Raw genomic sequence first — 23,386 nt, forward strand, 5'->3', positions numbered from 1 at the left:
AACTAAACAAAAACAAGAACCCCCCCCCCCCCCGACAAATCTTCCCCTCCTTCACAGAAATAAGTCTGAAACTAACACAATTTCTGCCTCTAATAACCAACCAGGGGTTCAAAACTCTGGCATAATAAACCTTACACAAAAAGGCAACACTTTGGAGTCTTTAAACAGTGACTTTAGGTTAAACACACAACACACACAAAATCAAGTCACACTTGCAAGTCACATCCACATACCCTCCCCCCCCAATGTAGGAAATCCTAAAAGAAACACTGCCATCAATCCACCAGAATCAGATGCAGAAGAAACAACAGTGGTTTTCATAATAATAAAAGAAACAGGAGGAAGTTGGCTGCATGCACTAGGAACCCCCCCCCCCCAAAAAGCCCCTATGGCAAAAGGTAAATGATCACTAAATTACATTGTCACACAGAGGCACACAAAAAGGTCCAAATGATGAATAATCAGCCCTCCAAACTCACCTCTCTCAATGAGTATTAAAGGCACAGCTTTCACTCCTGGAAGCAGCAGAGAAAACCCTCAACTTCTGCAAAAACACACACAGAGACTTTCTTTCACTTGCTGTACATGGTGTAACTCTTCTTTCCCTAGGTCCCAGCAAGCGTTAAGGGAGACTGTAAATCCCCACCACCACCACCACACACACTCCTCCTCCTCCTCCTCCACACACAGCAATAAAAAAAAAAAAAAAAAAAAAATCAAAAGGAAGTCCCAGAGAGTGGGAAGAGGAAAATGGAAAGTTTTTTGGTGCGGAATGGCGGTCAGGAGGTGCTGCTGCTGTTGCTCACTACTTCATTAGCAGAGTTAGTGTGTTTGGTGTTGAATGTGAGAGTGCCAGGCTTGCACAGACAGAAGCAGCAGCACTGTTGAGAGACACACACACACACACACACACACACACACACACAGATCCTCACTGAGACAGTCAGTGACCTCCTAGGGGGAAAAAAAAAAAAAAACCAACCACATTTTCCTGAACTAGGGGAAGAAAAAGAAAAGAGGGGGGAAGGGGAGAAAAAAAATGAAAGAAAAAATATATAAAAGGCCGTCTCTTTTAAGAACTCTCCCTCCTCCAAAATCAGCCTTCCACACCCCAAAAAACTTCAGCCACCAGAAACACTGTCAACAATAAATAATGTGTTCCCCCCCCCAACCCATACAGTACCACAAGGAACTCATTGCAATCCACTCCTAAGGCTTATTTGAAATGTTATATTGAATTCTGGTCTAAAACAAAACAAAACAAAAAGAAACCCCTTTCCCCTCCATCTAGCTGAAAAATGAAAGATTAAGTCTGTGTACTCACAATAGAATGTATTTATATTGATATACAACTGTCTGTGTATATATCTATATAGAGAGATATATACACACAACTCTCTCTTTCTCCATATGTACATAGTTTGTCAGAGGTTGTGTGTACATGGAGGGGTATAAATAATATATCTCCCTTAAGGTCTGGTGATGGTGCAAAAGCTAATGAAAATGGCTTTATTAGTAGCAGTATCATCATGCAAGTTTCAGGCTGCTGGAAATCTATTCTGCATCCTCAAAACCTATTTATAAAAATGACTCTGAAAAGTCTGCTTGTCACAGATCTAAATGTACATGTCTGCAATGGTAAGAACACATAATGGTAATAATGTAGAGTCACTGTACACCAAAACAGTCATGTGTGGACCCAGTTGGACAAAACCTTCAGAACCATTTTCTATTTCCCTGCTTATTTCCATTTTAATTATGTGCCTTCCTCTATAAATTGAGCCAGGCAAGCAAGAGCCTAATTCCCAGTAATTTGAAACATAACAGAATCACATCACAAGACAATGGGTGTTTTTCAGGCTTTAAAATCACTGGGAGCTTCCCCAGTCAAAAAAAGAGGCACACAAGCAAAAAATAAATTCTTATATACTGTATTATACAACACGAGTGATGTTAAAAATAATGTTTCTATACCATTATTAGAGCACATTAAAACATGGACTTACACAGTCTCCATAATTGTGAATCAGCAGAATGGATTTTATTACATATCAGCTGAAATTCAGCACCCAGACAAAATGTTGTTGTTCTTTTGCCTTGAACATGCCCTTCTTTCCTTATTTTTCCCTGGATTTGTACAGCTTGATACTGAGATATTACATTCAATCGAGGAAAGAAGGGAGCAATACAAAAACCAATGCAAGTAAATGATGCAACATTGCCCTGGTTACATGTGCTTCCCTTCCCCCAACCTCTTACTGGTGAGAGTGCCGTGTTTTTTCCGCCTGTAGGGTCACATTGTGGTTGATTGATTCTCCTTTCGCCTTGCTCAGTCATTCAGATTTGGAAAGTAAATAACAAGTTGACATCATTACAGCTTTCTGCATTACTGTGACACATTCCTCTGCTACCACACACACTCTATTAGCTGCGCAGCAAAACCCACTCTTTTTTTTTTTAAGCCTGGGATTCCAGTGTTTTGTTGGTTGCCCTGGCACAGCATAGACTTTGAAAACAAACTGCCCGTATGTTTTAAATGTAAAATGCTTAACCATTTAAATGGTAACGGTACATATTTTTGGACAGAAATAAAAGCCCTGCAACCCCCATCTGTTGATATAAAGCCATGTCAATAATAATCAGGCAAGCCATGTCGATAATAAATCAGCTAAGGCACTGGCCTATGCATACATCTTTATCATTCAATTTCTGTTTCATTATACAAAGCAGATAATAGAAAAGACTATTATACTTTTCTGGTGATAAAACTGTGTCATCATTTTGGTCTTGTGCCATATACAAAACAAACGATGTGATAATCACCCCAAAGATTGCCTGGAGTGTCTGTTTTGATATACTACTCCCTACAGTGGCGATGCTTATTTTGCACTGCAATTCCTATAGTTTTTCAAATCACCACTCATTTTCAGTGGACTTGTTTACATGAGACGCTGTGTCGCTATAGTGACAAGCTGTGGTGATGTAGTGTTGGCAGGCAGTATCCGTGATGCCACCACTACGGCGCAGTACAATGACCTACAGCACAGTAGAGTTGAAAAAGACCCGTGCGCCTGCGCAGTCCCAACTGTGCAGTGGGGTGCACATGTAGCTGGGTCCTGTGTTATTTTAACATTATAGGGGATGTCATCCTGGTTATATTTGTGGTCCCTGTTCAAGACTTAAAGGATTTATCAATGTGCTGTCACTGAGAACACTCAAGAAAAAAAATGACAACATAAATAGAAACAAAACAAAACTTCTTCTCTACATTCATCTAAGCATCTGAAATGGTAAAGAGCCAAGACATTCTAAAACATTGGAAATGTATTTCAAGATGAATGAAACTAAATTCAGAAGCTAAATACTATGGTATGCAAAAAATCCCTAGACAGAAAGACAATAAGCAAATCCCTCCCGTTTGTTATAATCCCCCACTTGATTCATTATACTGATGGGATCAAAACTACATTGGATTTCAGGAACTCATTTTTAATTATTTTTCTTTTTTAGAAATGTAGAGACTGTACGTGTAATGAATGAACTGCTAAAATCAAACAGAAAAGACATCATCTCCAAATGCATAGTAGACATCCTTCATTTTTTGAGAGTCTGTGGGTAAGCCCATAAATGGTTCCAACTGATCAAAAACTTGGTAGAAACAGCAATTACTGTATTTTCCAGGGCTGGGACATTCAGTGGATGGGTAAGAGAATGTAATTGTATATTGGTTTGCATTCTGTGGAGATCAAATTCAGCACTGGCAGGGGCAGATAAAATTCTCACTGATGTCATTTGACCCAACTGCTTGTTACCATACAGCAGTCTTATGCTATTCCAACAGGATGAACTTTACAGCTGTAAAGCAGGTGCATCAAGTTACAGGGGATACTAGAACACAAAAGGATATCTTTGTAGACCAACACCAGTTCAGTGGCTCTACACTATTTCCACCCAATGAATCTCCCAGCAAAGGAAACTAGATGAAGGGGTGCAGGGGTAAATTGACGCAGCTCCCCAACTATAAGGCTTCTGAAATGATTTTTTCAGGCCTTATCCTAAGCTATTTTTCAGGCAGGTGAGCCCAAGTGTGGTCACCCTGCAAATTACACTGGAAATCCAGCAGAGCACCTCAACTGAAGAGGTGCAAAACTAGGGTAGCTTTGTTTTTTAACTTCTTTTCCTCAGTTCCCGTGCCAAGTACAGCACAAAATAGGCCTGTTAAGAGCTGCACCTGCACACCTCAGGCTGCATTTTTCAATGCACACAATCAGTGAAAAGGAGTTTTTCAACTAACCTACAAAGTACAAAATGAGGCTGAAGGTAAGGAGCAAGTAGAGGAGAGAACCCAAAACTGAATATAATTTTGGAGACACTGAATTAACATTTGCACATAGTTCTTAAAGTAACTGAGAAAGCCATGGCCAAGATGTTTATAATAATCAGATTCTGTGAGTCTTATTGCTTGAATCCACAATGTAAGATACCCTGGGCTTAATTTGTAGTTGAGCTGTAGCCCTAATTCTCAATGAAAGAAATGGGAACTGTGGGTTCTCAGTGCCACTGAAAATAAGGGACAAGCAGTTTCAAGTTGATTCCTGAACTGAAACAAACACAATGGCTTCCAAAGATGTGGGTATCACTGGAAAGCTCTGAAAAAATGCTGAATTTAAAATTATTAAAGTCATTGCAACTTTTAAAATGCTTCATTGACTTATATGTTGTTTAGCTGATAAGTGCTTCAAGCTATAGCCACCCCCATACCATATTCACCTGTATTCTCTCTATACAATGGAAATAAAATTGATTTGTGAGCATGCTATGAATCATTTTTAAATACTAGCTATTTTTTTTATTTGTCACATTCTTATTATTTCCTAACCAAAAACAAGCATTTGTGTTCAATTTTTTGTGTTGTTATTGCTGTTCATGCAAAGAACAAATTCTGATGACATTTCTAATAGATATAATACAAATGCAGTTGATTTGGAAGCCAAAACCAAATTAAAGTGATAGCGTGAGCACAAGTGCAATGGTTCTTTATCCCTAAAACTGCTTGGATACTATATCTATAGGCACATATTTACACATATACAAGTGCCAGGGGAGTAGAGACAGAATTTTATAAATCTCTTGTAAAGTGAAGATATTTTGAATTTTATCATCACAACATGAATCAGGCACTAATCTTGTTATGTATAAAAATGCTTATACATATACACAGGTAAAAAAGCCCTGTTATGCTGCACAAGTAGGGAATGGGGGACGCCGGTAACCTAAAAATGCCAGTTCCCTGAGGCACAGGGGTTTCTGGCCAGATGCAAAGCCAGGGGGGAAAGGGGGAGGGCGGTAGTGGCCACATGCAGAGCAGGGGGTGGGAGGGGGGTGTTGGTCACACACAGAGTGGTGATAGCGCAGAGCAGTGGGTGGCAGCAGCGGATACCACGTGTGAGCTCCCCCCCACACCGATGTCCATCCATCCAGCCAGAAATTCCAGATAATAGAAATGCTGGTTAGTAAAATGCCAGATGATAGGGCTTTTACTGTATCATATGCTTAATTGTTCCTACCATGCATTGTTCTACAGACCTCAATGTGATGACTGGTGGTAAGGACAGTTCACCACCTGCAAGTTTCAGGCCTCATTTTGTTTTCTGAGGGACAGTCTACCCTCACTGGGAAGTTAATTAGACCTTGTTCAGACGTTCAGGTAAAATGCAATAGGATCTGATGTATGATTCACACAATTCTGTTTCTCCTCTGCCTTGTCCACCCACAACTGCCAGGTGAGAGCCTCTTGTTTCAGACTTTCCATAGTCTCTGGCTCTTGCATGTTTAACTCCTGGCCTTACTACTTTTCTGGCCAGGACCGAAACTCAGCCTCCTGTGGTCACTTGGCTCTGCGGTGCTGGGGTTCTACACAATAGTGTACCCCAATGAGGCCTCCTCCTCCCCTATTAGCTTCATTCCAGTCCACATGACAACAGAAATACAAGCCCTCTAGGCTACAACATAACAATAATAAATGGAGGCCATGCTCTGCCCCTTTAAGAAGGTAAACTTCTTCCTTATTATTGTGTGCCTCCTAGTCCCAGGTACCTTATGCACTCCTGAAGCCCTATTACTATTGCATGCAGCAGGTCAGGCAATCAAATGTCCCCAGGTAGCTCTTTCACACAGGAGTTGTTTCCTCTAGCAAGTGCTAGAGGAACTAACTCCTGCCAGCTCTAGTCCTGGGACTTATATATGCCCAGGGCCCTGCCTCCTTCTGGTCATCTGATCGTGCACAGGTGCCAGCTAATTGCCTCGTGACTTTGCTGCCCAGGCAACCTGCAGTTGTGAAACTGTGACACTCACAGGGCTCTTTAGCCAGGCTACTTCTCCCCTTAAAGGAGCGGGCTTACCTTAGTGCCCTTTGGCAGCGTGGCAGGGGCCTCAGAGACATATTCCTCTGACTTCAATGCAATTACTCATGTGAGTAACGGCTCATCACCTGCAGGAGGGCTCCTAACCTTATTAACAAGAGCAATATTAATTCAAGAAAATAGTCCTGTGCAACTGAAAATTTGGAATTGAGTGTGTCATTGCTGGTATTTTGCAGATGCGATTTGACTAAGTTTGGACTAGACCTTTCTCAACTTGAGGAAGCCTTTTGCAACTTGATGAACATTTACAGAAGTAGCTCCATTGTGTTCAGAGGCACTGCTCATATGAGTAAGCGTTCATCAGAACGAATAAAGTTGGCACCATAATCTGTTCTTTTGTTCACTATTAACACTCATCATGCAGTTGGCATGAAAAAAACAGCAAATCTAGGGAAATTGAAATCAAGAGGTATTTCAGCTACACAAGAAAGGGTCAGGTTCCTTAATTATCTCCATCTCATCTTTCACTTAAAGGTCTATCTAGCAAAGCTTGCTATATTTTACATGTAAACTGCACTGGTACTATGCTAGTCCGCTTTTTAAAAGGGAAGATTGAATATCCTTTAGTAGGAGTTTTAATGCTGTTACATCTTAACAGAGGCTATGCAGCATGGTACATTTTAGGCACTCTCCTTCCTATACCATTATGTAATCATTGTACAACTCCCACTCCTGACTCTTCACAGACACCTATGCATTAGATAAGTGTTAAGACTATTTTTGTTTCTCAGAATATAAAGGCGAGCCCATATTAACCAATTCTCCCAACGCATACATGCAAAAATCTCAGGCCTAACTGATTGAAGGAAATACATTTGGTAAGTGGACTCTAATACTTTTGCATTTATAACTTTTATTTAAGGTAAAATACATCTTTATGTATATATCTCTATACCGCCCACTCCCATGATCTTTTAGGGGCTTGCCATGGTGGATAGAAGTTGACCTTCTCTAGCTATTCCTACATACCCTGCATTCCCACAGCTGACCAGCTCCAAGATACTGCTTAGCTGACTATCACTGTTCTATGGGAAGCAACCATCAGGAGCAGACCAAGTAGCATAGCTCTAGAAGCTGAATGTGCATGAAGTCAACCACAAATCTGGATTTCACTAGTATTAGAACAATCACATTTCCTGGTGAGTCTTTGGTGATATGAACCATGAGTATTTGGGGTAAAGATCCTGTAGAGCAGTGGGGGCCAATGTTTCTGGCAGGTATGCACAAATTAGTCCCACAGCCTCCGCAATGGCCACGTCAATTCCCTACCCATTTCCGACTGGTTGCTCTGTTTTCTGCTCCATGCCCTGTGCTCCCTGTCCACTCCACACCTCTGCCTTCTGCTCCCTGCTATGTGCTCCCAATCTGCTGCTCTGCTTTTTGCTTCCTGCCCTATCTGCAGCTGTGCCACTGTCCCCTCCTTAGTCTGTTGCGTGCCAGAGATCTGTGGCGTGCATGCCATGGGATGGCCACCTCTGTTGTAGGACATCTGTCAGGAAATATTCAACAAGTTTTCAGTCCCTTGCGCTGTTCAATATTTTTACTCCCTAACAAATCCCTTTGAAAGCAACAGACTTATTTTAATATTCTAGTTGCAAATATCAGTACTAGTGTCAAATATAGTCTATGGCTCCACACTTGCATACCACAGTTTTTTATACCTTGTCCAAACAAACTCAAATATGCAAATGAAGTTCTATAATGTGTACATGTACAGTCCTGCATCTAGGAAAAAAGAACACAGGGCATATTTCCAGGAGGCCACTCTGAAAAACAACCACTTTGAAAAAAAAATGGGAGAGATGTATGGTGGATAATCAGCTTCATACGATCTTCCAGGAAAATGCTTTGGCCAAAAGGGTAAATATGATCCTTGGACATATAAACAAGAGAGTATCAAGTTAGCACAGAGAGGTTGTATTACCTTTGTATTTGGCACTGGGATGACTGCTCCTGGAATACAGGAGTCATGCTTCAAGAATGATATCACTAGTGGGGTTGCAGAGAGGAACCAAGAAAATTATTAAAAATATTAGAAAACATGGCTTCTTGTGCAAGACATCTACAGCTGTATGTATTTCATTAATTGAGGAGACAGCTAAGAGGTGGCTTGACTGAAGTCTATAGATACATATATGGGAAATAGAAATTGGATAATGGATGGCTCTTCAATTTAGCAGATAATGGTAAAGAAAGAAGTGGTAAACTGAAACTCAACAAATGCTATATTAGAAATAAGGCACGTTGGAACAGTAAAAGTAATTAATTGTAAAAACAATTGATGAGAAATAGTATTTCTCAGCATAAGCTATAAATAGGCATCTTGTCTAGAGACCACTTTAATGCCAGTTTCCACAATGGGCTAATGTACTGACACAAGATTTTACTTACCATAGTGGATTCATATACAGAATATTGTTAGGAATTGTGAAAAGGGGGGTAAGGGTTATTTCTAAGAGAAACTGCTACATATAAAATATCAATTTTCCACAACTGATGATTTGCCTGTTCCAAAATCTCTCTCTACATCATATCCATGAAACCTACACTAGCTTTCCTTTCTCTCCCCTGCCCCCCTGAAAGCTTCATCATGGCCTGTCTTTCCAGATGAACTGTTTTAGGAGCAATTTTCAGAGCCTGCTACTGCAGTTCCTTGTTCAGTTAGAAAACTTCACTTTTGAGCAACATGAAACAGTCCCTTTGCCTTATAAAAGAAGGCCTTTCTCTGACCTTCTAGACAGTGAGTCCAAGGAAATAGAGGCTGACAATTGAAATTAAGTCCAATTTTCCCATATAGCAGCAAGATACACTATTACAAACCAGTGGGTAAGCCTTGCTTTTTTTGGTTTTAAATGTCATAAAGTCATGGTAAGTGAAAAAAATTCTGTTCTTATTGGCACTTGTGCATCTCTGCTGACATCAAAAAGAATGCCAGAGTGCAAAAACAAATTCAGCTTCTCTTTATGGTTGTTCTGAAATGACAGTATTCACAACTATAAAATATCATATATACATTTTAATGGCACACTTTTGTTTAAAGATTGGCCTTAGGCCCCCTCTACACATGAAGCTAGAGGCAGGATGGGATCTAATGTGCAATTCGCACAATTGTGCTTTCTGCCATGGCCACACACGCATGGCAGGAAACAGGGTTGTGGGATCACACATTAGATCCCATTGCACCCAATTGCTGGTGCAGGGCTCCTCCTGTACCTGCAGGCTTCTGTTTCTGGGAGCCCCATGCACCCCAGTTGAAGGGCTCCCAGACAAGGGGACAGCCACAACCCATGAGGTTAAAGATCATTGCTTCAGTGATCTCCTTGCCCTGGGATTGCACGAAATCACCAGGGCCACAGGATCACCACGGGGTGATCCACCCACTCTGGGGATGTGAGAAACCTGTGGCTGGAGGACTGTCTGAAATCCTCCAGCCGCAGGGGTTTTCCATACCTCAAGCCCTAGAGATTGTGAGACTTATGATCTCCAGAGCCCAGGGGTTTCCCACACTCTCAAGGGATTGATGCAATTCCTAGGGTTCTGGTGTTTAGGAAACTCCTGGACCTTGGAGATCATGGCTCCCTCAATCCCTATGGCTCAAGGAGTTTTATGTTGGGCATGATGCGCCCCTATAGCTGGGAATCCCATCAGCTGATGGTGCTTCCAGCTGCAGGCGAAACCCTGCTACATGTGCAAGTTAAAGCTTGATAGCAACCAGCCATAAAGTTAATACACATTTTTGAAGTCTAATTTTACGGCTGGTTGGAGCTTTTTATGGCATGATAGTTACTTTGTATGCATAGCCGGTCTCAAGGTAATTGCACAATTGACCACTTAACCAGTTAATTATGCAATACCTATAACACGTAGAGGGGGCCTTACTTTGTAATAGAGGAGTTCAGGGTAAAGGAAATTAAAGAAAAAAATACTGGTATCTTCACTTGTATCCAGGGTTACTTGAAAGCCCAGTCCTTTTTTCTTTGTAATCAATTGGAGTTTTTGTCACTGGCTTAAACTGGAGCATGGTCCTTAAACTATGCAAAATTCAATACTTTACAGTTATCAGAAAAAATAAATGATACAAGAGGAATGAGTTTATGTATGCCTGACTGTATTATTGACTACTTTGCTAACAAATGTAATTAGTAATAGGTAGAGGGGAAAAATAGCTTCAATAAACTAGTCCTAATCTCCCTTAGAATAAAAATGATTCCTTAATTCTCCACTGCCCTTGGGTTTTAATCAAGTATTCTGTGTGTCCTCCTTTTATCTGTCAATGCTACTCAGTGAAACAGAAGTATGAACAAGGAGAGATTTTCAGATTTGAAAGCAACAGCATTAGATTTTCTTTTCTTTTCCTTTTGAAAAATAAATTCTGTGCATGTGATTATGGGGGTTGTATACAACAGATGCAGATCCTTCCCACCTGCACACATGCATGCACACACACAATATACTCATCCCTTTATATCATGTTCTGTTGTACTGATAATTTGTCACTAAGTGTGACCATTTGCTTTAGTTTATGTATTAGAAACATAAGTTGGGCAGATAACAAGGGATAAGGGAATTCCCATATGCCCCTTAGCCATCTTACTTGAATGCCTCCCTAATGTGTCTGCCAGTTTAACCATACAGTTACTGAGCCTTCCAAAACAACAAGATTTGACAGCTTTGGCTTCAACCGATAGCTTCCCCTGCATTATGTCATGACAAATTTGTAACTTGCAGTACAGTCAAGAACTGTATTATTTACAGCTCCTCCATACAATGTTCTCTGTATAAATGTTGTTGGATTATTAATCCTGTATAGGAGCACTGTTAAAATTAAAATGTGCATTATGTTCTTCATACAGCTTTCTACTCCAGCATTTGAGCCTCATTTTGCATTGGAGGGCAGCAGGTGAGTGAAATAGCGTATTTTTCAAGTCAAACATTCTTCATAAAGACACATTTTCAGATTTATGAAGGATCTAGTTTTAAATAATTTGGATCGTTTATATACCATTCCCCATTTTAGAATTATTGATACCTTTTGATCAAATAAAACCCTTGAAGAAGATAAGCTCTTTAGAACATACAGAGGTTTTTCTTTTTAATTTTGTTCTAGACTGAAAATCTCTAATTCAGCTCAAATAAATTACATCTCTAACTCTGTCAGCCAAGAAGAACTGAAAAAAAAAGAACAACCAAGATGTCAGAGGAAAGTTCAGGGTTTTTATAAATATACCAAATAAGGAACTGAGAATTGGTCAGGTTATCTGAAATTTCACCCCCATAATTAACAATAACAATTGAATAAATAAAGCTGGATAAAAATATTTAAAATTTCTAATTTATTGAAAACTTTAGAAATTGTGTAAATCATTTAAAATTGTTGAATATTTTTACCAAAGGAAAAAAAATCCTTGACAAAAATTCAAAATATTTTGATCAACACTTCTGTCAGATGTGTTTCAACATTTCCCTCTGCATACACCCATGAAACCACAAAGGACTGGAGCTGACAAGAACCCACCCAGCAGTTTTTCATTCTTCTTATTACATGTTTTGTGTGTTTATCTACTCACTTCCTATGAAACATTGTGTTTCTCATAAAGGGCCTCATCTAGCAAAACTACACCTTGAACTGAAAAGACTTAAAAATAATAGTCAATGCAAGATATATGTAATACAGTAGTATTGTTTGGCTAAAAATTATATTAGCTAAAGAGAAATTCCTTGTCTATATGTAGCACTGCACTCCACAGTAAGCATTTACAAAATAGACTCATGTTTAAAGGCTGATTATAATCTTCTTTAAGTCATTGCTATATATTTTGTTGACTTTAATGGGAGGAAGGTGAGGCTCAATATTTTTAAATGTCATATAATTTTAATAACGGTCTGCATTTCTACTAGTCACTGTCGATCTATTTCTGCCCTAACACCAGCAACAAGGAGCCCAAGTGGAAAACCTAACTGCCAATTAGGAACCACTTGAATATATCCAACTGGAATTTCCACTGGTGCAATCGCATTACTCACTGAAGAAGATGCTTTGCAATATCTATACTATATTTAGCAACTTAGGGCTTATAACTTATGACTTTGTTTTCCAAGTGGGTCACCTTAAAATTCTAAAGAATCGGCTATCTACAGAAATAGGCAGCAACAATACACCTAAAGGACTTGTGCAGACATGTACCTTCTGTACATTTACATGGACATGCTATTTTAGACTGAGGTCAAGAAAATATCAAACAAAACTAAAAGCTGTTCTTCTTTAAAATACCTTTGTACACTAAAACAAAAATATCAGCAGCAGCAACTGGCTGTATGTTTTGCACCTTTGTTAAGAAAGAAGGGTATCTGCATGCTGTAGGAATCTGCTTCTTGTCAAAACAAATTTTAGCACCTGATTTTACAGCCTTTGTTCACCTGAGGAGCTCAAATGAAATCAACGGGACTAAAGTATGGGTAGGTTTGGCCCTTTACTGCATTTTAATAGCTGAAAACAATTCAAACATAACTTACTGTTCTAGTTGCAGTGCAATATTTCTATTGCTTAGCTTTGTGCTAGATGAGGCCCCTGTTTATATGCATAAAATGCTCTTTATATTTTGGCACTAATTAAACCTCGAAGGTTGGAATGACTCTGAGTTCTGTCTCAAATCTAACCAGAAACCAGGAAATGCAGTAACAATCATTTTCTTATGTTTCCCCTAACACTTATTTTGACTGTAGCAGAGTAAACACTGTATTCAGGCCCCTGGCAGACATTAAAACAATGGCACAATTGGGAACAGAGGAATGTTACACCCCATCCCAAACTCAGCGCCTCCTGCCATGCCAGACATTCATGACAGGAGGTGTGATGTTTGGGATGGGGTATAAAATTCCTTTCATCCCAACTGTACCGCTATAGAGCTGTACCACTACAGAGCAGAGGGCAACTCTGTCCTACACCCAGGGATACACACAGTTCCTAGCCAGTTCCAGACCAGGGGATGTCTGGGCTGGGGCTGATGACCAGTTTCGGGCTGCCAAAGTCTTTTGAACAGAACCAAATGTTCTGAGCCAACCACTGTTTGGTTGCTGGGCACCGGCCACTATGCCACCAACTCTCTGCCATCATAGTGCCTGAGTTCTGTGCATGTGTGTGTGTTGGTGCCCTGAATGCCTGGATTCTGTGTATGTGTGTAGCTTGGCACCACTCAGGGGCACACACCAGGGCTGCAGGGAAATAATATGGCCCAAGGCAGAGACTTGCATTGTTTTAATCACATGTTGAAGATGCCAAATTTTTAGTGTGTTTATTAAACAAAATTGTGGAATGTTGCCCACGCTGGACCTTGAAACTGTCTTCTCAGTTAACACAGAGAGTGGGGAAAGACCCTAGCTGCACTTAGGGATTATGCCACTGAGAGGAGGAGGGGGGCGGGCAGCCAGGGGAGCTCAGCTTAACAGCCATAAAACATTGGGGCACCAGAGGCAAAGCTACATGAGAAACTGCCACCTCTTGGTTTAATTAAATGTTGCAGCTGCCAAATATTTTGTGTGCATAATAAAGAAAAATTATAGAATGTTATCCAATACAGAACTTGGACTTGAGCCTAGGGGGATGTCTATCACTGCAGAGGCTGTGCTGCTCCCCCACAGAGGACCTCGAGGGACCTGGCCCAGTGGGCTGGTGGGCTAGTGAACCACCCTCTCCCCCACCCCATTCTTAGTGCTCCTGCAACCTTCCAGGACTGGGCTGGAACCTCTTTGGGGCCCTGCACCTATGCTGGTGGCCACTAGTGGCGAGGGGTAGTGAGGTGGGTTCCATCTCTCCTGGCCCTGGCATCAGGTCTCAGGCAGCCTGAGCTCCCTCCCCACCCCCACTGCTGCTTCCCAGAGTGGACCCCACCAGATACATTCCTGCATTCTTGGACCATAGGTCAGAAGCTCCCATGTGCCACATCTCCTGGTCTCCACCCAGCCTCACACCACCTCTGCTCTTTCCAGCTCCGTGGGGCCCCCCAAAGCTTGAGGCCTGGGGTGGTCATCCCAATTCACCCCCCCACCCCCAGGGACAGCCCTGAGAGTAGGTAAGCATACCTCAACCTACCAAGGAGTCCTTCCCCATGACCATATCCCAACCTACCAAGGAATCACATTAGACCATTCCATCACCCATAAACATCACATTCAGATGGTCAGAAGTAAAGTGTCTGCATGGGTAGCTACCTTAAGATGTTTAACCAACATGACATGGGGTGCCAAATTCAAAGTGCTCAGAACCACTGCACTTGCAATGGTATACACCCAGCAAATTGTTGTGCTCGTACATGGTCCAGAAGTTGTCACACACAAAAGCTCAACACTGTACATTACATTATGCAGATTCATAACAGGCTGCACAACTTATACACAGAGATGTATTCCCTGTGCTCTAGGGCATTATACCAAGTGATATAAAAAGACAGACCCTAACCACTCTCCTGCTGCCAAGTTTCTGGACCCATGGAAACCACCGTAGCCTGGGTACTGTGGCCTTGTGTGTTGCACTAAATTTAGATAAGGGGTAGGGTGAATGGAAATGAAGTGATCAGACTAATTTGGTCTGAAATCTATTCCTACAGTATTTTATACCAACATCAAGTAAGTCCCCCTTTCTGTGCACTTACCATGCAATAAATGTAATATCTGTCCATAGCCTAAGTCATTCATTTCAGCCAAAACAGAGGTAACTGCGGAATCCTGGGTGACTAGGAAACTTTACTAGTAAAAAGTTTGTAAGTTTGTAGCCCCATGCTTGCAGAATAAAGCCTGAAAATGCAGTCAATTCACCCAGGGGATTCAGAGAGGGCAAGGGAAATATGAAGATCTCATAGTGTGCTTTCTAAAAGCAACAGAATTTTTACATCAGTATCTTGATTTTATGGGCCCAATTCAGAATTTTTGAATGCTTGGAGTGGGCATTGTCTTTCTCTTATTGGTTCCTCTCGTCCCTCCTGCAGTGGTTTTACACCTGTGTAATTTTGCTGACTTGAAGTTATTGTTAATTTATGCCAGTGTAAGACAGACCAAAATCAAGCCAAATAGCTCTAAAAAAATTATAAACTGTCCCATTCATGCTGAAGGGTAGCACAGCCACATTCATAATGGATTCCTGCAGGGATATTTGGATTAAGCATTGCTGCAGCTGCCTGACTGAATTTATATTCAATTGCATTTTGAAGTGTGCCCTTTCAGTCTGTGTCTGCATGTGAGAAAACAACAACAGACCAGATACAGTGATGGTTTGTCTATAGCTATACATTAACAACAGGAGTTTGGATCTGGAGATGAGGCCAGGAACCCAACTCTTATTGCAGCAGCTGCTGCATCCAGCCTACTGCATCCAAATTCTGCCTGTTTCAATCTTTTATACACACAATTTAAATTAAAATCTGGGACTAAAAATACCCCACTGTAACGGGGGGCCTGCTCGGGGCCGATCTTGTTGTGGCCCGCCCCCCTGTTCCTGAGCTAACCGCCCACATTCTCCCCCGCCACGCCTTGTTGCTAATTAGTTGAATAGATGTTAATAAGAGGGAGGCTGCCCATTTTCTGCCCCAATGCCAGGGGGAGCTATCTGCCGCTCCTTTCCTCCCCTACACTGCAGCCCAAGCCTCACAGATGGCGTCTATAGTTCTCATTGTCACTGGCCCCCACACTGGGCCCCAGAATCCTACTGTTGAACCCCACCAGGATTCCTCCCCTCAGGCGGTCTCTTCTGCCATCATATGGGACAACATAGCTCCCTAAGCTGCTTCCGCTTCGGGTGTGATCCTCCCACTGGGACCTTTGGCTCACTAGCCCTGGTCCACCTCCAGGCCAGTCAGAACCCCAGGCCCTCAGCTCTTGGGCATTCCTCACAGTGGGTCCCTAGCCCTTCAACCCTTCCGGTCCTGGCCCCAGCATGGGCCAGCCAGGGGAAGTTCAGACAGGCGTTGAGTTTATGGCCCTTTCCTTACTCTGAGGGTCCACTCTCTGGGCCCTCCAAAACAAGGGGTAACCCACCTAGTTGTAGGGGCTAGGGCTTAAGGCACCCCAACCTGCCTTTCACCAGGATGGTAACTGGCCTGGCATTTCCTGGGGGCTCTCCACTGAGAGCCCCACCAGGCCACCCACTCCCAGCAGGGTGCAGTTTTAGGTCATACCCAGGATCAGGAGCCTCCTATCCATCCCCTACAGCTCCTCCCTTACCTCTAGATGATATCAGCAGCCCTCCAGCCAGGCAAGGTTGTTGCCTGGCCTTCAGCAGCAGAACTGCCCTGTTTATATGGGCAACCCTGAATCTGAAATGGCTGACCCAATCAGGCACCTGCCAGCTGCTGCCTTCTGGCCCTTAAAGTGGCAGGCACAAACAGTGCCCTGCCACACCCACCAATACATGTATGTTGACACTCCCCTTCCATACAAGATGACTTGGTGTGTACAATCCATGGAAAGGAAGTACTATCATGCAAAAAAATCCCTACCAAGAAAAAATTACATGAGTCAAATCTTTTTTCTTCTGAAATTTTCCACAAGAGTTCATACTATAACCTAATATAGTGTGTAGACAAAACGGGGGCTCTAAATTGAAACAGTGGATTAAAAAAAAACACTGCTTCATTTTAGGGCTGATTAAACCCGTGTCATATACACACCCTGCTGACTTACCTGCCTTTCCGGTGGGAAGGGGAGGGCAAGCTGCCAGCAGGTGGAGCGGTCCCTGGGCTGCGGGGGAAGGGGGGTGGCTGGTGGTTCCCTCTGTGGCAGTGGCAGCCCCTCCTGGGCAGCACTCATCCACAAGCACCCAGCTCGGGTGGTCCTAGGGGGCACTGCAGCTGTGGAGGGAAGCACCAGGCTCCTACACAGCTCAGGTAGGCTCTAGGGGGGAAAAATAAAAGATCAGGCTCGCCACTTTTCTTGGATGAAACCTGCTTTTCCGGGCTGCTGCCAGGCTGCCTGCGGTGCTTCCTGCAGAGCTGTGGAGCTTCACAGAGCCTGGTGCGTTACTCTGTGGCTGTAGGACAGCAAACTAAAATTCCTCATTATGCCACTGAATTTCCTACAGCGGCTAGAATGAATGTGCAATACGCTGCTGAGGCATGCAAAAACCAATACCACTAAAGCGGTGGAAAAGCATTTAGCCCACTTTAAAGTGTGTCATGCACACACGCACCTCGTTTTGTCTACACACGGCCATAATTCCTAATGCATTGCATGCCATCTTCCCTACCTGTCACCTTTACATCCATGTTATTCTTTTTTCAGGCCTCTCTATTTGCGTTCTTTCTGCTTTATGAGTGTACTTTCAATCTCCTGTTAGATTAAAATGTCTGACTTAGTACCCAGCACCAGTTTGAGTAATTCCTCAGATAGCAGCAGCATGCAGCAAGTTAATAGGGCAGTATGATGTCACTTTGTCCCTCATGTTAAAAGTCACTTTTTTGCTTATGCACATTGCCTCTGTAATTATTATAGCCCGCATGTGGCTAAAGCAAAGGGGTATCTTACCAGGGTTAACAAGAAAAGGAACAGCTGTGCTATGGATTGGGTTAAATCTGTTTAACAAACTGTGGATGTAACAATTGCCATTCATTTGAGGCAGATGTAAGAAATAGTTAAGTTTCTTTATGAAATCATATAGGTCTTCACCCCAAGCAGGTTCATGTTGCTACACAAAAAAGGCATATGCAAATCACATCTAGGTGTTTTGCTGGCAGTAGTTTTGTGACAGTTTGGGGATTTTAGTAAGAGAGGCGGAGAAGGAACAGAAGAGCTGAGACAGATGGCTGCAAAAAGCACCAGACCTAGCCTAGTCTGAATGAGCACTGGGGAAAAAGGAAGAAATGGAGAAAAAGAGAAAGAGCAAACAAGGGCATGTTTTGGGGGCTGACTACAGCCTGGAAGACACTTAGAAGCAAAAACAGCATCAGCTACTCTTTGATTCTTCCTGTGTTGAGGAGGAAAGTACTCAGCCTCGATGAGGCTGCAGCTGGAGTACTGCATCCAATTCTGGGCTCCACAGTTCAGGAAGGACGTGGAGAAGCTTGAAAGAGTCCAGAGGTGAGCCATGTGCATGATCAGAGGGAAAGAGAACAGGCCTTATGAAGAGAGGCTGCAAACTATGGGACTCTTTGGTCTGGAGAAGCACAGGCTTGAGGGTGACTCAGCAGCCTATAAGTACATAACAGGTATGCATCAAGATATGGAGGAACACCTGCTCACCAGAGCACCACAAGGGATGACAAGGTCCAACTGTCACAAACTCCTGCAAGACCGTGTTAGGCTGGACATAAGGAAAAACTTCTTTACTGTCTGAGCCTCCAAGGCCTAGAACAGACTCCCCCCAGAGGTGGTGCAAGCACCTACTCTGGATATTTTAAGGAAACATTTGAATGCTTATCTTGCTGAGATCCTTTTACCCTGGCTGATGTCCTGCCCCCTGGGCAGGGGGCTGGACCTGATGAAGGTCCCTTCCAGAGCTAATGTCTATGAATCTATGACTTCGTCCAAGCTTTGTAAATAAACACACATCTGATACCATCACCAAATTCTTTTGAATTTGGCTGGGGAACTGCTTAGGTCAAAAGAGAAGATGGTAGAATATATGCTAGATATAGTGGCTTGAATGTGTAGGACCCAAAGTAAAGCACGAGCAGTTCCCATGTGCACCTTTGTAGGTGGCACTCCAGAGGAGAGTTAGGGCTCTTCTGGCCTGGTGCCCAGGGTGCACTCTACATTTCTCGCTGCCATTGACAGAACATAGGTGCTCACAGCTTTCTAGGCCTGGACCACTTAGTGATATGTCTCAATAGGGCCTTCTTCCTCACAAATACTGTATAGCTGTAGTGTCAAACAGTCATTCCTTGCCGCACCCACAGGCCTTGAGATTCTGCTGCAGTCTGGTCTGTCCATGGAGCAGGTTTCCCTTGTATTCAGTTTCCCTGGTACTCTTGATTTGTCATGCAATCACCGCTTCTCCATGTGAGAGGTTACTTGCTGGGTCAGAGTATTTCATAGGGTTCGTGACTGTGTGTCTATGCCAGCGAGTCATAAATCCATGGGGAACAAGCTAGTGAGCATGGTAGCTTCCTGCTTAGCAGGCTCATCAGGAATAGTTTATTTTCCAGTCTGAAAAAAGTGAAATATTATGTAAGCAATCAGTTGTTAATCTTGACCCTGTTCTGGGTATTTAAAATAATGTTTTGGAGCCTTTTTCAGCAGGTTTGCATACAAATCAAATAGAAAAAAGATGATCATTGTGAAAATCTCCTTTCATGCATATAACTTTTGAGTCAATGTTAAAGTGAAGGCAATAAACTGGATTATGGCAGTAAAAAAACTGGATTATGGTAAGTTTTACTAAGAGCAAAATCTGCAACTTTATTCCCTCACTACTATTCACTTTTCTTAATCACATTGAAAATCTGGAAACCTCTTGGCCTAATAAAAATCTGCATATATTCAAAGATCATTCAGATATTCTTTCAAAATTAAATTACTTTTATGTTTGCTGTGGGAGGAGGCAAGAAAGTACAGTCATCTCTGCTCTACATCAATAAAATAATTTCTTACTAAATAAAACTCACCTGCATTTTGTTTTGATCCTTCCCTGGCTGCTAGTGATGGTGGCTATGGACTAATACAGTTGATCTCAGCCTTCTTGAGATAACTTACACCCTATCCACTCTACAGTTTTCTTACTTACTGCCAAGATGACTGAATAGTCATAGCTCTCATTTTATTAACCTTTTCATTTGCTAACTATGTGCCTAACTAAGTGACTACTGAAGTTGAATTGGAAGTCAAACTACTGAAGTCAAATTACTGTAGATAAACTAGAGAGAGTCCAGAGGAGGACAATGAAAACGGTTTGCAGTCTGGGTCACATGATTTATGAGGAGAGGCTGAGGGAACTGGTCGTATTTAGGCTGGAGAAGAGAAGATTGAGGGGGGATTTAATATCAGCCTTCAGCTACTTGAAGGCTGGATCCAAAGAGGATGGAACTAGACTGTTCTCAGTGGTGGCAGATGAGAGAACAAGGAGCAATGGTCTCAAGTTGCAGCAAGGGAAGTTTAGGTTAGCTTCCTAAAAAGGAAAAAAAAACTCTCACGAGGAGGTTAATAAAGCGCTGGAACAGGTTACTCAGACAGATTATGGAGTTTCCATCCTTGGAGGTTTTTAAGACTCAGCTAGTCAAAACCTTGGCTGGGATGAACTGGTTGGGGATGATCCTGCTTTGAGCAAGCGGTTGGACTAGATGAGCTCCTGAAGTCCCTTCCAACCCTAACTTTCTATGATTCTATGATGCTTCTACTCCATGTAAGGACACATATGGAGAACAATATAGAATGTGATATCCTTGTTAATGAACCACAAAGAAGAGAGAAAAAGATTTTCTGCTTTATTATTTCTAAATATGATCACTAAATTCTTATGTCTCAGGCTTCTGACAGATGTTACACTTAAGACATGATTAATTAGTTAATCACATCTTAAATAGTGACCAGGCCACACATTCAATCAATTAATGGCATGATAAAATTAGGAGTAAGCCATTAAATTATTACACAAAATATGTGTAATAACTTTGTGGCAGGTTCCTATCAGACCATTAATTGAAAGAGTGGCCAGTGGTATAAGCCTGCAGAACACACCAGAGCCCTTTAATTTAATGTCTATCGGGGCCTCAGGGAGAGAGGCTTCCTATTTGTTGCTATAATAGTAGAAATTTAAGTGATAGCTACCCTGTCTTTGCTGGAAGTTTCTATGGATAAAGAAATGGATAGAATGAGGACATCGGAAAAGTATGTGCGAATTAACTCTTATTCTATGACATGGCAAAAAGTTCAAAGTATACATCTAAGACCTCTAATGACTTTACAGCAACATTTGAGAAGACAAGAATTTGCACTCTTGAATGTTCAAAGATAAAAACAAGAAGAAACAAAGTACTCAGCCCTTGTTATAAGTATAGTCACATTTTTCCCCCACAACAAAAATAAAAGTAATTTTGAAAGGACACTTGAAAACACATTATCAGAAACAAAAGGTTGCAAGCAATCTTTAAAAAAAAATCTTATCTGAAGCTTTGAAGCAATGCAAGTATGAATGTGGTCATTTGCCAGCTTCATTTCTACCTCATCCCAGGCATTTTTCAAAGGCCATAACAGGTAAGTCTATACACAATAGACTGATATTGTGGCATGCCTTTATTGTCAGAAAAAGATGGGTTTTTGACAGGAAGAAAACCAAAGTTTTCCTATAAAAGTCTTAGTGGAGACAAGGTGCAGATAAGTTCATAGTGGAACTTTTTAATTATGCTTTGATCCTCAGCAAATGTAAACCATCATAGATCTTTTGAAACCAAATAGAGTGCCACCAATGCAATGAGCTGAGGATATTGTCCTGATTTAAAATATCTGTCTTGGCAAAAAAAATTATTACTGCTTCCTCCTCTCATTTTGTTAGAAAACACAACAAAATTGATAGTTTTTTATAGCATGTAATCATTTCAGCAAGGTTTACATTGGTCCCTCAAGAAATCCTGAAAGGCTAAGATTTATGCAAATATGCAACCCTCAAAGACTACCAAAGGTGTGGCTCTAGCACCTATCTATAATTTAAAAACTATATTTAAAAGCTAACTACTGTGCATTCAGGCCATCCTCGTAGAGACAAAAACAAATAAGAATATATGATACTATATTATTGTAAAATGCCATTGCCACAGTCCTGAAACCGCTCTTAGAAATAGCATTGAGAACCCTCCATAAATATTGTACATCTGAATACAAAGGAAGAGAAAAGCAGTATTGTTGATATTCAAGTTTGGTTTTCCTGATAGAAAGCAATTAAAATGAGGAGATGTAACTGTGGGTAGTTCACTCAGCTCTAATTTGAAGAGCCTACAAAGATACTTGTTATTGTTTCTTAAATGAATTTGTGTGGGAGACTCAGATTCATAGCTTGTCTTAAAGAAATTGAGGTTTTGGTCCTTTTCAAGATTCATGAAATATTAATACCCCAGGTTAAAAAAGGCGTACAAATAGAGTATGGGCTTGATTCAAAACCTATTGATATCCATTGGAGTCCTCTCATCTATTTTTCCTGGAGTATGGAATAGGCTCTGCCTGCCAGTGTTTTTATATTTTATATTACAGACCCAGCTTTCTCAGGACAAAAGTCCATGAAGTTAGAGGGAGCCTTTCCATTGATCTAAGTAGACTTTGAATCCTAATAGCTTAGTCTATTACTGCAGAACCATTGTAACCCCTATTATCTTTCCTGCGCTAGAAGTAAAAATACCTAAGACGGTCAATGGTATTTCAAAGAAATAACATGGTTACTAAATTAGAAATGCAGGCCAAATTATTATTATAAAAAAGGACAACATCACAATTTTTATTATATAACAATCTATGTTTTATGGCACAATTTGGGATCCTTTTGATGGTTTTGAGATGAACTACTGGACAAGGAAATTGGAAGTCAGACACTGACCACCAAATTTAAATGGACAAACACCCTGTGAGTCCTCTTCTCAGTCATCCTAGCCAGACGTCCTCATACATCAGTGAGATAGCCCACTGTTTAAGACTGAAAGTTAAAGATGAAGCTCCTAATTCCACTGGTTTTCTTTTGCTTCAAGACAGACCCTATTTATATTATTAAATTCTTTTGAGTCAGGGTCCCTGACTCAGGGTTCATTATTAAAATGTTTAGTTTGGATAACATTCGACAAGACACATAACTGTTCCAAAACCTTGAACATATCTGCAGCACTTACATTATAATGTGATCTGTTTACAGCATGCCTATATGGGATCTAAATATTTTTATCGGCGCTTATATGGGCAAGCAGAATTACTAGGTTCTGTTCACAGTACAGGTTTTTACACCATTATGTACCTAAGGTACTGCCTTCTCCCCTATGCCCTATCTCAATCCCTAAGGCCATTTG

General features: G+C 41.5%; 1 protein-coding gene across 3 annotated transcripts in view; it reads right to left on the minus strand.

Moving 5' to 3' along the window:
- TBL1X (transducin beta like 1 X-linked) overlaps window positions 1-2,068 on the minus strand; it is a 317,070-nt gene extending 315,002 nt beyond the window's left edge. For 2 of the 3 annotated variants that reach the window (XM_090064010.1, XM_090064027.1), the window contains exon 1: window positions 480-846. The gene's annotated coding sequence lies outside the window, so the exon portion shown is untranslated. Of the gene's footprint in view, window positions 1-479; window positions 847-2,006 lie in introns of those variants that run through there. The other variant, XM_090064019.1, reaches the window with a different exon arrangement.
- Between the last annotated feature and the right edge of the window lie 21,318 nt (window positions 2,069-23,386).

Source organism: Crocodylus siamensis, chromosome 1 (genome assembly GCF_052110815.1).
Source record: "Crocodylus siamensis isolate JL-2025a chromosome 1, ASM5211081v1, whole genome shotgun sequence".
NCBI classification, from domain to species: domain Eukaryota; kingdom Metazoa; phylum Chordata; order Crocodylia; family Crocodylidae; genus Crocodylus; species Crocodylus siamensis.